A 12311-nucleotide genomic window follows, 5' to 3' on the forward strand; every position below is an offset into this window, starting at 1 on the left:
TTCGAGTGGGGGGCCTTCCATGGCGTCCAGCAAAAGGGCTTGCAGAGGCAGCTGAGGACAACAAAAACAAAGCCTGCATGTATGTATACGTACTGCACACAACATGCATGAAAATGGTGAACAACAGGAACATAGCATGACTATATTGTCTTATGTCTCCTGAGACAGGGTTAAACCTCATTCCAGATGCACAAGTGCCTGCTTTTACTTATTGCTTTGTCAACACTAGAATCATGAGAACTCTGTATTTATGAGCATGACATCTGGGGTGTACGCTTTCAAACGCAAAGCATTCCAGCTGGCGTCCAACAGCAGCGCTCGCAGAGGCAGCTGAGAACAAAAACAAAGCCTTAATGTACATGTCCATACTGCACACACGAGCGCACAAAGATGGTGCACAACGGGGATATAGCATGCCTATTTCGTCCTGTGTGTGTGTGAAGAGGTTAAAGGGACCGACAACCAACTTTTATGGTACCTATTTTCTTTAACGCGACAGAAAGCTTACCAGTCAGAGTGTATAATCAAGGAATGGTGATGTGGAAAATGCCGTGAAACATTTGTAATTCGAATTTTTCTATCTGCGACGGATATGAAGTCGTATACACACGTGACAAGACATGATGCAAACAGTGAGCGTGACAGCGGTTCGTGTTCGAGCGCGGCGGTTTACTGCGTGTGTGTGTACTCGCGCGCGTGCGCTGCGGCTCGACATGGTCCACTGGCTACCGCGAAGGCAGCGCCGTTACTTGTCACCATGCAACTCCTTTTACCTCATAAGCAGCACAGAATAGAGTGGGGATGGATAGTAATATACATACTAATATTTTTAGGACCAATAATGGCACACATGACGGTATCAGACTACGTGACTTTGTACAGCAAAGTGATCAACTCCGCAATCTAGCTTCAAGGCTCTTGCGATAGGTTGCACAACATGCCTTTTTTTTGTTACTTTTAAACACAATTGAGAGATATAAATCCTACTCACAGCGCGAAAAGAATGGTGGAATATGTCAGTATCTAGCGCGGTCTTTTCATTTCTGACAGGATCTGGCCAGTTGTCGGTCCCTTCTCCTTTAAGCCTGGTTCATACTGAAGTGCTTGTAAACAACAATGCACAATTTTACTTATTGCTTTACCAACGAAATTCATGCGAGGAATGACAAAGGAATTGGTATTTACGAGCATGACGTCCAAGGTGCACGCGTTTAAACACAGAGCCTCCTAGCTGTTGTCCAGGAGCGGAGTTCGCAGAGGCAGCTGAGGAAAACAAAAACAAATCCTTCATGTATATGCATATCCACTGCAAGCACAAATATGCATGAAAGTGGCGCACAAAACAAACATAGCACAACTGTGTTTTTGCATGTCTGCTAGTTTAAGAGCAGTAAAACCTGCTTCACAATTACTTGCTCATAAGCAGAAATTTCTCCTTTTAGCTTACTCTAATTATGTCGGTTACGACTTTCGCATTTACAAGCATGAAGTCTAAGCTGCACGTTTTCCGTCTCGTAACCTGCATGCCTATGTCAAGGAAGCTGAGCACATTCTATGTCATTACCGGTAGGCAAAGGTGCAGACATTTGGGGTAAAGGTGCACACCAGGGGCACCACTGCTAGAAGCAGCTGAAAAAAAAAAGAAAAAAGATCATGTAATATGTGTACACAGCTAGCACATGCAAAAAGAATATCATTGAGCAACAGTGCTTATCACAAACGTGCTACATTTGTTTGGAAGTAAAACCTACTTGACAAACAGAGTGGGCTAGTTGGTCATTTCGGTTGTGTGAAACTACTTGACTGCTGGTAAAGGATGAAAACAACATGCAGTGGAAAAAGGCGGAGTTATCGGGAAGCCAGACAAGGTGCCAGTTGCTAATATGCACCAAGTGACTGAGCAACAGGTTCTGCTGCTTCATAGAGATGTAGCAGAAACACCAACATACATTTTTCAGTTTCTTGTTTCAGTAAGACAAAAATCATGATCATAATCACAAACGATACGGTATATACCAGTACAAAACTGGGCTGTGCCCTTTTCTTCCGATAACCGGCTAACTGATGGCCAGCAGCAGGACTCACACGTGCAACTGAATAAAAGAATAGCATGAATATGTGCTGTTTTGAACATAAGTTCTGGCTTTTCTTACAAATGGTGACATAATGAGAGCAAAAAATTTCGTACTGGGCATAAACTGAGGGCAAGCCAGTCTTGTGTGCAGCAATGCTTAATTCATGTCCACAGCCCACTACAAATGGTTAAACTTGACACATGCATTTGACCATTCCAATTTTTTTTTTACGTTTATGTCAGTTGCCGTGGAAAACATGTACAACAAACCTTTGAAGTTTTTTTTCTTTGTCGTCCAGGACTTCTGATCGTTCTCCACGGCACTACGCACGCGCCGGCTTGCAGTTATTCGAGGCAGATCAGCCATGTGTTCCACGATCGCGGTGTCAATCTACACACGTGGCCGACAACAACAACATATCAGCATTGTGAGCTTAACAGTTTCGGCGGAAGATAAACCAAATCGCGTCACAAATAAAACTTACTCCCACGTGCCATTCTTGCTGCGAGGGTCCAGTTCAGCGTACGCCAACCTGCGCGCGGTGGGGAGCCAAAGAAGAAAGTGCTAAGAACGTGCTGATTGCAGTAATCCAGGCATGTCAAGTACTTACCGAAGAGGTGGAAAAACGTTGAAATCGGCAAGATCTTGCAACCAGGCAAACACCTACGGCATGCGCGCTTGTGATTTTTCGACGAAACGTCACGGATCAAACACCTAAAAACGAGGCCAACGAAGAGTCTGATATATCCGAACTCCAAACACGCCGGGCGCCATGATGGCGATGGCAATGTCTGCGCAGTGCTCGCAGGAAATCGTCCACTATTTGAGCAGGTGTTGGCTCGCAGTAAGCGCAATTAAAGAACAATTGCGTATTAAACCTAAGAAAGAAAACAATAAAATAACAATATTTCATTCAATTCTTCTAAAGTTAATATGTCGGTGTTTTTATAAATACGACACCACCACACCACCGCTCGTGCGGTGCGGCCGCCGTTCTCTGATCTTTCACGAAAAGCACGGCGTGCGTGGCGCGAGTACGTGCGCCGTACCGCTACGGTGTAGTACCGCTGTACCGCCTTTACCAAGTGCAACACTTGCGCACGCAGACAGCAATCGATCCCTCGTCCTCATAACGGCGCGACATTTAGAAAGAAAAAAAAAACAAACGAACACTTTCACAAAAAACGCGGATATATTGTTTTTCATGTGCATGTAGATATGCAATTGTGCACGCGCGCCAACCATGCTCTCCGGCGGAGTTGCTGTTTCCGATTGTTTAGGATCGCCAATTTTCAACACGGTAGCTTATTTCACCGCTAACTTGAAGTCCCAATCAGATCCTACAAGGGATGTTTTAGGAATGATCCCTATGCACATGTCTAAAGGACATCCTAAAAACCACCTTGTTGGGATGTGGGACGTTTGGACTTTTTTGGGAAGTCCCTGGGATGTAATGTGTTGTCTGGGTTATTGAACGGAGCCAATGCCCCTTGGTACAGAGCTCTGGGCGTTAGCGTTCCGTGCAATGTAGGAAATATTATGGCCCTTGTTCCTGTTTTTTAAGCGCGAAGGTGTTCTTGGTCAAGCCTTTCGTGTCCGGGATCCGTCGTAATGCTTGCGGGCATGATAAACGGGTATGCGTCACAGACGTTGGGTAAATCCCACTTCTCAACACTGGTCCACTAAAAATGAAGACAACAGTTAGCCCAACAAACGGGTATGTGCCACAGAAATCTGTGCGCGAAAATCTGGATTGTACGAGTGAATTTATTTTTAAACCATCCATTCCTAAACACATTCGGATTGTAAATCAATTTTATTTCTAAAATAAGGTACCACCCGTTTCATGGCCGATCCCCAGTGGTGGGTTGCGCCAAGTAGCTAAGGATCACCCAACCAACCAACATATCAGAAAACTATCATCATCATAAACGCGTATATGCCACGGAAATGGGTAAATCCCACTACACGCTTCAATAAATCCCACTTATCACCACTGGTCCACTAAAAATGAAGAAGTCAACAGTTAGCCCAACAAATGACGTGCGGGTTATCACATTCACACCGCTGTCACGTGATACTTCGCGGTTAAAGGTGGTGGCCGTAAAGTTTGTACAGATTCTAGAGGAAAAGCTGGGCCGGAAGAGCACCGACCACACGAACAACGCCATTACTGTGCCTTCGTGATTGCTGCCTTTGCGTTTGTGTACAAATCGGCTAGACGTAGCGCTATTCCATGAGTGCAATATTGGCAACAAAAGTCGAAGGCGGGAATTTTGACAAATAGCAACATCCAGACAGCGTTCAACGTTTATTTGAAAGATTTCTGGGAAAGACTCAAGGACATTTAGGCATTTTACTGCGCGCGGAACCGCGGCTAAGGAGGATGCGTTTGCAGGCACTTTTGCTAGATAGCGCCACCAAAACCACTTGAGTTCGAGATCGCGGCCGATTGCGCGTCTTTTGTCTGAGTTGTGAGTCTCAATGCGCCGTCTTCTGCGATTTCTGTTAACACGTACTTACAACTCGACCTCACGTGTGCTCACTTTCATTAATTACGGCGAAAACCTAATGCAAGTCTAGCGTCAAGTCTAGCATGCGTCTCAGGGGCTGGTAACGCTCGCACGGTATAGTAATGGCGGCAATGGCGGCGCCCTTGTGGTCAGAGATTCTAATGCATGGGCCCTATCGGGAGCTTTTCCTCTATAGAGTCTGTACTGACTCTATGGTGGTGGCTATACTAACACATCAAAGCTTAACAAAGAGTGTTTAATAAAAAGCACTCCTACGACATATCGGAGCATCGAAGGCTTCTTTGTAAACCTGTGCATAAGAGTGGCATGGTCAAGATGAAATAAAACTATACCACCCCATCAAAGCTTAACAAAGAGCGCTTAATAAAGAGCAGCGATACAACGTATCTGAAAGACTTGCAAAACATAGAAATGCGTTAGACTGACGAAGGGAACGCCACCAACTTCGCTGTTTGATCGGCGTCCGCGAAGCCGAGTTGGTTGATTTTTTTTCGTTCAAATCATTCTTAATGCACAAAAAAAAAAACGCCCAAGCTGGTTCTCGCGCATTACAAATCTTAGTCGCCTCACGTGTCATCCAAATGAAATGAAATGAAAAATGTATTTTCACTAAAACTACTAATTAACCAAAGATAAGACCCTATTTAACCCCTACAGATCACCGTCATTGTTTCATAATCATATTTCCTTACTAGGAACTGCTTCTTCTACACAACTCTTTATATCCAACTTCAGCATACACAAATCCGCATACTGTTCGCAAAAAAAGGAACAATGTTTTTGACTTAAATTATGCATGAGATCTTGGCGCACGGATATGGTGCCCGTGACGCCTGAACTCTAGAACTGCTGGTAGACTTACGCGAAGAGTTTCGTTTGTGTTTGTACAGCATTTACAACAGAAGAACAGCCAATGCATGCGCAACGATAGAATAGCGCAGCACTAAGAGAAAACACCGCGAGATTACATGGAAACCCTCTCAGGCGCAAAATAGCAATAATATCTGGGGTCTTCAGTCCCAAAACCCCGATTTGAATATGAGAGACGCCGTAGTGGAGGGCTCCGGAAATTTTGACCATCTGGTGTTCTTTAACGTGCATTGGCATCGCACAGTATACGGGGCCTCTACCATTTCCTGTCCATCGAAATGCGACTGCCTCTGCCAGGATCGAACCCGCGACCTTCGTGCCAGCAGCCGAGCACCACAACCACTGCTCCACCGCGGCGGAACCTCTCAGACGCAATGCGAACTGCGATGCCACATACCGCAGTCACATTTACATTGTCAGTCTTTCTACCACGGTTTTAAAGCTCTAGGCAGCATCTTTTTGTTGCTGCTAAGAGGCTCCAAAATTTATTTGTTTCGTATCTTCTGTCCGTGCGATATGTTACGCAGAAAACCGCAATTTCTACTTTTTCTTTCACTGTACAGCTTAAATCTAGGTGGCAGCCACTGCGGCGCTACTTCTCGCGGGCAAGTGAACGAGTTAGTGAACGGATAAGCACAACACACCAAACGCAAAGAATAAGTGGTCTGTTTGGGTATTTGGGATGACTTGCCGTCTTTGCAGACCATATTCTGCTGCGACGCGCCTTTTTTTCAAAAATTGTCACGCGAGCTTCCCGTCTGACTTAACAGGGCTGGTGGATCACCTGTGCGCCCGGTGCGCTCAGTTTCAGTTTCGCCTCGATCGAGGTCTTGAATTTCGGTGATTATTATCTTATAATAATATACGGGCGCTTTCTGCGATTTCTAAAAATGAGCATGCCATAGAATGTCACGCCCTACAACTCTTCTGTATAAACAACTGCCCTAAATTAAAACGTTAATGGACGAGTTTTTGTTAATTGCTCATTTGAACGTAACCTTGGGCGCGGCATAGTTTTTCCGCCTCGGCGTATAGAGTTCATTTGCGAAGACGATAGGGGCCTGACCGTCACAGCATTTTACAGCGAAAGCTGTTATGAGATCATTTCACCGGCCGTTTTTGGCGCCGTAGTTTTCCGTCGCCGCCGCCGCCGCCAGTGTCCGTAACCAGTATCGCTCGAAATAAGAAAAAAAAATACGAAATAAGAAAAAAATTCCAGGATGGAACGAGGTTCGAACCTGGGCCCTCTGCGTGGGAGCCCTGTATTCAACCTCTGAGCCATGCCGGTGCTTGAAACTGCTTTGCAAAAAGGTCCTATACAGGCTTCATGTCGGGAAGGAACCACATTAGCATATGCAATATAGCGTGGTTGAAGAGTAAAATAAGCACCAAGCGTCGCACAACGCGAATTCTGTAACCAGGCGTCACACAATGCGAATTGCGCAACGAGTAGGTAGTTGAATGCTTCCAACCCATTACAAAGGACTCTGCCATAATTCTTCATCGTCATCAGGCACAGCATCAACAAAGTGCGCATAATGCCTTACATGGGTTTAGCAGGTACCAGCGCTCCCCGTAGAATGACGAAAAATGGCACAGTGCCTGCTGCCCTACTTCTCAAAAATTACAATGATTTATAGCGTAGTGGGTTCCCCGCAAGTGCACTTGTATTGGTTGCCAAGGAAGCCCATAAGCGCATGATCCACTTCCTCGGGGTCTCAGTAAAGTTCTTCGCCCCCCCCCCCCCCCCCGTCTCTCTCCCACGTCAACGTATGTTATACAGCATGACGGGAGAGGGAAATAGCAACCGGGCGTCACCCAATGCAAATTACATAACTGGTGGGCCGTTTAAAGATTCCAACCCATTACAAAGGGCTGAGCCATAATTCTTCATCGTCATCCATCGTCGCATCAACAAAGTGCACATAATGCCTTACAGACGTGTAGCTGGTGCCTCGCTTCTCCGCAGAATGACTAATAATGGCTTAGTAGGTGCTTCCCAACTTCACAAAAATTGTGATTTATGGCGTAGCGGGTACCTTTCTAGTGTACTTGTATTGTAGCCCCAAGAGAGCTTAACGGGCTCTAGAAACGCCGCTCTTCCAGCTTTCGCTGTGACTGTGCTGCGCTTTCAGCGCAGGCCTGGCGTTTTTTATTAAAAAATCTGTGTTGCCTAAAAGAAAACATCCTGTATGTACTGCTTCCTGTTGTGTCATTACGCTTACATCATCATGTACTGACTGCACGCCACGGTGGTGTAGTGGTTATGGCGCTCGACTTCTGACCCGAAGGTCGCATAATCGAATTCCGGCCCCGGCGACCGCATTTCGGTGGAGGCGAAATGCTGGAGACCCGTATACCTAGATTTAGGTGCACGCAATAGAACCCCAAACGGTCGGAATTTCCGGAGCCCTCCATTACGGCGTCACTCAATCATATCGCGCATCGGGACATAAAACCCCAACATTTATTGTTATATTATTGTTACATGTACTAAGTGATTGTTAAACGCGTGAAATTGGGAGGTTGTACACCACAAAAGAATGCAGCAAAATTATTCTGCGCGCTATCTTTCTGTGTCCCTTCTTTCGTGGTGTCGTTTCCCGATAATGCGCATTTAACACTCAGTTATTACAGTGAACGAACTAGCCCATCAAGACGTCCTGATTATCTGGTATGCACTTCTTATCATCTCGCGTTTGCAGCTAATCTCTAACTTACGAACATGCTTTGAATATGCGTTCGTGAAATCATAATGCTTGCTTTCTGTGGAAAAATACCTGCGAGATAAATTGTTCCTTGCAAGTTTACGTATGAGTCAGCTGCAGCAGATGTCCGGTAACTAAGCAGCGTATTGTAATAATATGCCGGAATATTCACCCAGTGGGAGCAGTGGAAAGCGTTTATGAAGCGCAGATATTGAAAGCGGGTGAAAGTAGTAACCAGTCTGCTGCAGGCATAAGCAGGAGACATTTACAGTATTATTTAAAAAAAATCAGGTAAAAGTTTCATATAGCGATAGTCTTTAAAAACACGTAATTGTTAAATGTATAAACAATGGCTACGGTTAGCAGATACAAGAGAACCAGAAAGAGATAGTCACTATGCTAGACAGCTTTAAAACATGAACAAAAAATAGGCTGGGTGGCTCTTTGCCACCGCCTCACTTGAAATAGGGCGCCACAAAATGTCACCGTCATCGGTGAAAGTGCTAGTAACCTCCTGTGTCAGAAACGGAGTGCCCCGCAGGGTGGGCCGCCCATTCCTGCGCCCAGTAGCACCTTTGATCACACCATGAGGAGTTATCATTATTGTGATCGTCATTATTTAATATATCATTACAATTAACATTATTTTTGTATTGTTTAGATTTTATTACACGGTTCATTGCAAGCCCGCCACGAAAACGTTGACACGCGATTAAAGTGACTTTACGTTCTCATAACAGGTTTATTTTATAGCATCCTGACACAGGACTTCAAGTGTAAAATCTGAATCTTCATATAGATAACTGAAACATAACGAAAGCATGTGCCAAATTTCAGCTTTCCATAAAAAATATGGCAGATCCCACGTACCGTGGGAATCGATGTTATGCGAAGCATGCGCGGGATGGTGACTGTGGCGTAATTTTTCATATTGAGCGAAACGTTACGGAATGACGCTAGAGGAATATGGAAGTGGTATACGCACACTCATATGTTGAAGAGTCGCATATCTATTATATAACCAGTGCTTTACCGTTGCGTAACGATGGTAACAGCAACATGGGTGTTACCAACACCAGACGCGGTAAGCTGATATGTAGTGCTTATATTCTTCAATACTGGATAGCGCGAATCCGAACAGGGCAAAGAAGGAACACACATGCACAGGACAGGCGTTACTCGCAACTAAACTTCGTTCAGGAAAGTTTCCCCAGATATGTACACAGCCGAATGACACGCGCAGGCGCACTGCACGTACGTTACAGTCACAGTCACAGCTTTAATGCTTATACTTGTCCGTAATGACGGAGAACGCACGCACGTTTCACAAACCCGCATGTATATGTAGAAGGGGTTCTTGACAGTTCTTGAACAAGGTCATCATCACCGTGATCAGTGAGCGCCAGCAGCTGGACCGAACTTGTTAAGTGGATCCTTTCGTGATCACGGTTATGAGGAGTGAAGTGCGAGGTATAGTACAGCTGGTGGAAATCCTGGATGCTTCTTACGATGAAATGATCTATGATGCCTCCTGTCGTGGACGTGGCAGCGAGGTTTTTTGATGCCCTCTCCACATCTAATCCGTCTTTCACGCAGTATAAGGACCAAGCGTTTTTGGGTCTTGATAAATCAATGTTGAGGTCACCGGTAGTGATGAGAGGCCTCGTTCTGTCAACAGATTTATTGTAGGAAGCACTGACGCCGGTTTTTGCGTAATCCACGTGGGCCATGTTGCGGACTACGTGGACTAGTGGATGGTAGTTGAGCGTCTTCCAGAGGCGCTCTGTCTTCAGTTTCGCCGCTTTCATTGCGTCCGCCGCGGTGGTGTAGCGGTTAAGGGGCTCGGCTGCTGACCCGAAGGTCGCGGGTTCGATCCTGGCCGCGGCGGTCGCCTTTCTATGGAGGCGAAATGCTAGATGCCCGTGTTCTGTGCGATCTCGGTACACGTTAAGTAAGACCCGATGGTCATAATTTCCGGAGCCCTTCGCTACGGCGTCTCTCATATCGGGGTTTTCGGACATAGGACCCCAACAATTATTATTATCATCATCACTTTCCTTGCACGTCAATGTGTGTGTTCGCGGTTACTGTGTTGGTTGAGACTCTGTATTACCTGTGGCACATACCCGCATAACATTAACTCTGGTTTACGGGTATGTGCCTGACGTGACTGAGAGAAAGGGTTTCATGACGTACGCGCCAGGTATTTTGCGTTATTCATGGCATGACCAGTGAATCGTGTTCGTCATACACTGATCCCCTGCTATGCCAATTTCGGTATATTACAAGTTATGGAGACGACCAGGAGGGCGCCCAGACGTAGGCGGCTAGATAGATAGAAACGCTCAGAGTGCCCGAGGTTCGCTAAGAAATGGTTCGCATTTAAAATACGGCTCACCGCGCACACAAAGAAGTTCTAGTTCATTGAACTTGTCCTTGCGATGTCACCGGGCTTCAATATCCGACGGAAGCGAAGTGAAAGGTACTTTTTGGGAATCGGACGAGCGGGTGTCTCTCATATTTTGCTCACGTCTTTACACGGCGTGAGGAATACGCAAGAGTGCCGACTCATGTCATTTCAACCTGGCCGGCCGGAAACGCCACAATGCCATTCGTTCAGTTGCGCGCGATATCTAAGTTTTCGTCTTCTTTTGTTTTCGTAGCCTCTTTCTTAGTGGACGACCTCGTATGCTCGTGCATTTTTTCGCAAAGAGGCGCTGCTCGAGTCATGCCTTCCAAATACACTTTGAGTGCTAGCGCTGTCACTGATCACGTTTCTCCGCTTTACTTTTGTGTCAGCGGCCTCTTCTCGCTCGCATGCAACGGCCTCGGATAAGCCGAAAATGGACATTTGAGATCGCGGCTGAGTGAACTGGCAAGGTAATGTTTTGCATCTAAGATATATGAAAACTAAAGTTGTGCTACAAAAATACACGCATACGCATGTACACGAGGAAGGAGAGAGGGAAAGAAAATGAAAAAGAGTGAAAGTTTCGACAGTTCCTGGATACACAGAGAAATTTTATTTTTCTAACGAGATCTGCATGATGCAGAATGGAGATATCTTCTGCATGGGAGGCTTCGCTGGCCAACTGAGACCCGTAGGCGCAAGCAAGCGTGGTGAGCGGGACAGGGGGCACGTAGGTGATCGTATGTCATCTCGTCTTTTAATCACATGGGCGGGCGAGGCGGGGCAAATACTGCACGCAGCTACAGGCGTAAAAGGCAGCGTGCGAACCCTGTCTTTCTAAAGATGGCGAAGAAGCGACAATAAACAAAAAAATGTACGAACGTAGCAAAAGTTGAAATCTTGCCAAAGATACGAGGACGTCATGCAGAAGTTGCCTCACTTTATTGTCCAGATTTCTTTATTTCCGTAATAATTTAGTTTTGTCTTTAGTACCATCCGAATCTCGGTAAGCCTCAGCTGTGGATATTCGCCAATAAAAAAAGAAGAATAAAACAAGCATTGGGTACCGTTCATATTCACTGTAGTGAAACGAGAAAAAAAAACGCCAGGCCTGCGCGGAAGGCGCAGCACAGTAACAGCGAAAGCTTGAAGAGCGGCATTTCTAGAGCCCGTTGTAAACTCTCTTGTGGCTACTAATACAACTACACTAGCAACGTACCCACTACGCCACAAATCATAATTTTTGTGAAGTTGGGAAGCACCCACCACGACATTACTCGTCATTCTGCGGAGAAGCGAGGTACCATCTGTAGGACATTATGTGCAGTTTCTTGATGCGACGGCTGATCACGGTGAAGAATTACGACTGAGCCTTTTGTAATGAGTTGGAAGCTTTAAATGACCCACTAGTTACGTAATTTGCATTGCGTGACGCCCGGTCTTTATTTCACTCTCCCACCACGCTTTATAACATACGCTAACGTGAGAAAGAGATAGAGAGAGGGGATTAACTTTTTTGAGACCCTGAGGAAATGGATCATAGGAGCCTCCTTAGCAACCAATAGAAGAGCACTTGCGATGAACCCACTACGCTGTAAATCATAATTTTTGTGAAGTAGAGAAGCAGCCACTATGCAATTTTTCGTCATTCTGTTCAAAACCGGGGACCTGCTAAACACCTGTAAGGCATTATGTGCACTGTGTTGACGCTGTG

The 12311-nt window shown here is 45.7% G+C and overlaps 1 long non-coding RNA gene across 1 annotated transcript; it reads right to left on the reverse strand.

Annotated features, from left to right (window-relative positions):
- Window positions 1-2172: 2172 nt before the first annotated feature.
- LOC125758796 (uncharacterized) lies at window positions 2173-2831 on the reverse strand. The gene is made up of 3 exons (XR_007416422.1): window positions 2686-2831; window positions 2560-2607; window positions 2173-2465 (listed from the first exon to the last, which is right to left on the reverse strand). It is a non-coding gene; the product is annotated as an uncharacterized LOC125758796 (long non-coding RNA).
- Window positions 2832-12311: the final 9480 nt, after the last annotated feature.

The sequence above is a fragment of the Rhipicephalus sanguineus genome, chromosome 6, assembly GCF_013339695.2.
Source record: "Rhipicephalus sanguineus isolate Rsan-2018 chromosome 6, BIME_Rsan_1.4, whole genome shotgun sequence".
In the NCBI taxonomy this organism is placed as follows: domain Eukaryota; kingdom Metazoa; phylum Arthropoda; class Arachnida; order Ixodida; family Ixodidae; genus Rhipicephalus; species Rhipicephalus sanguineus.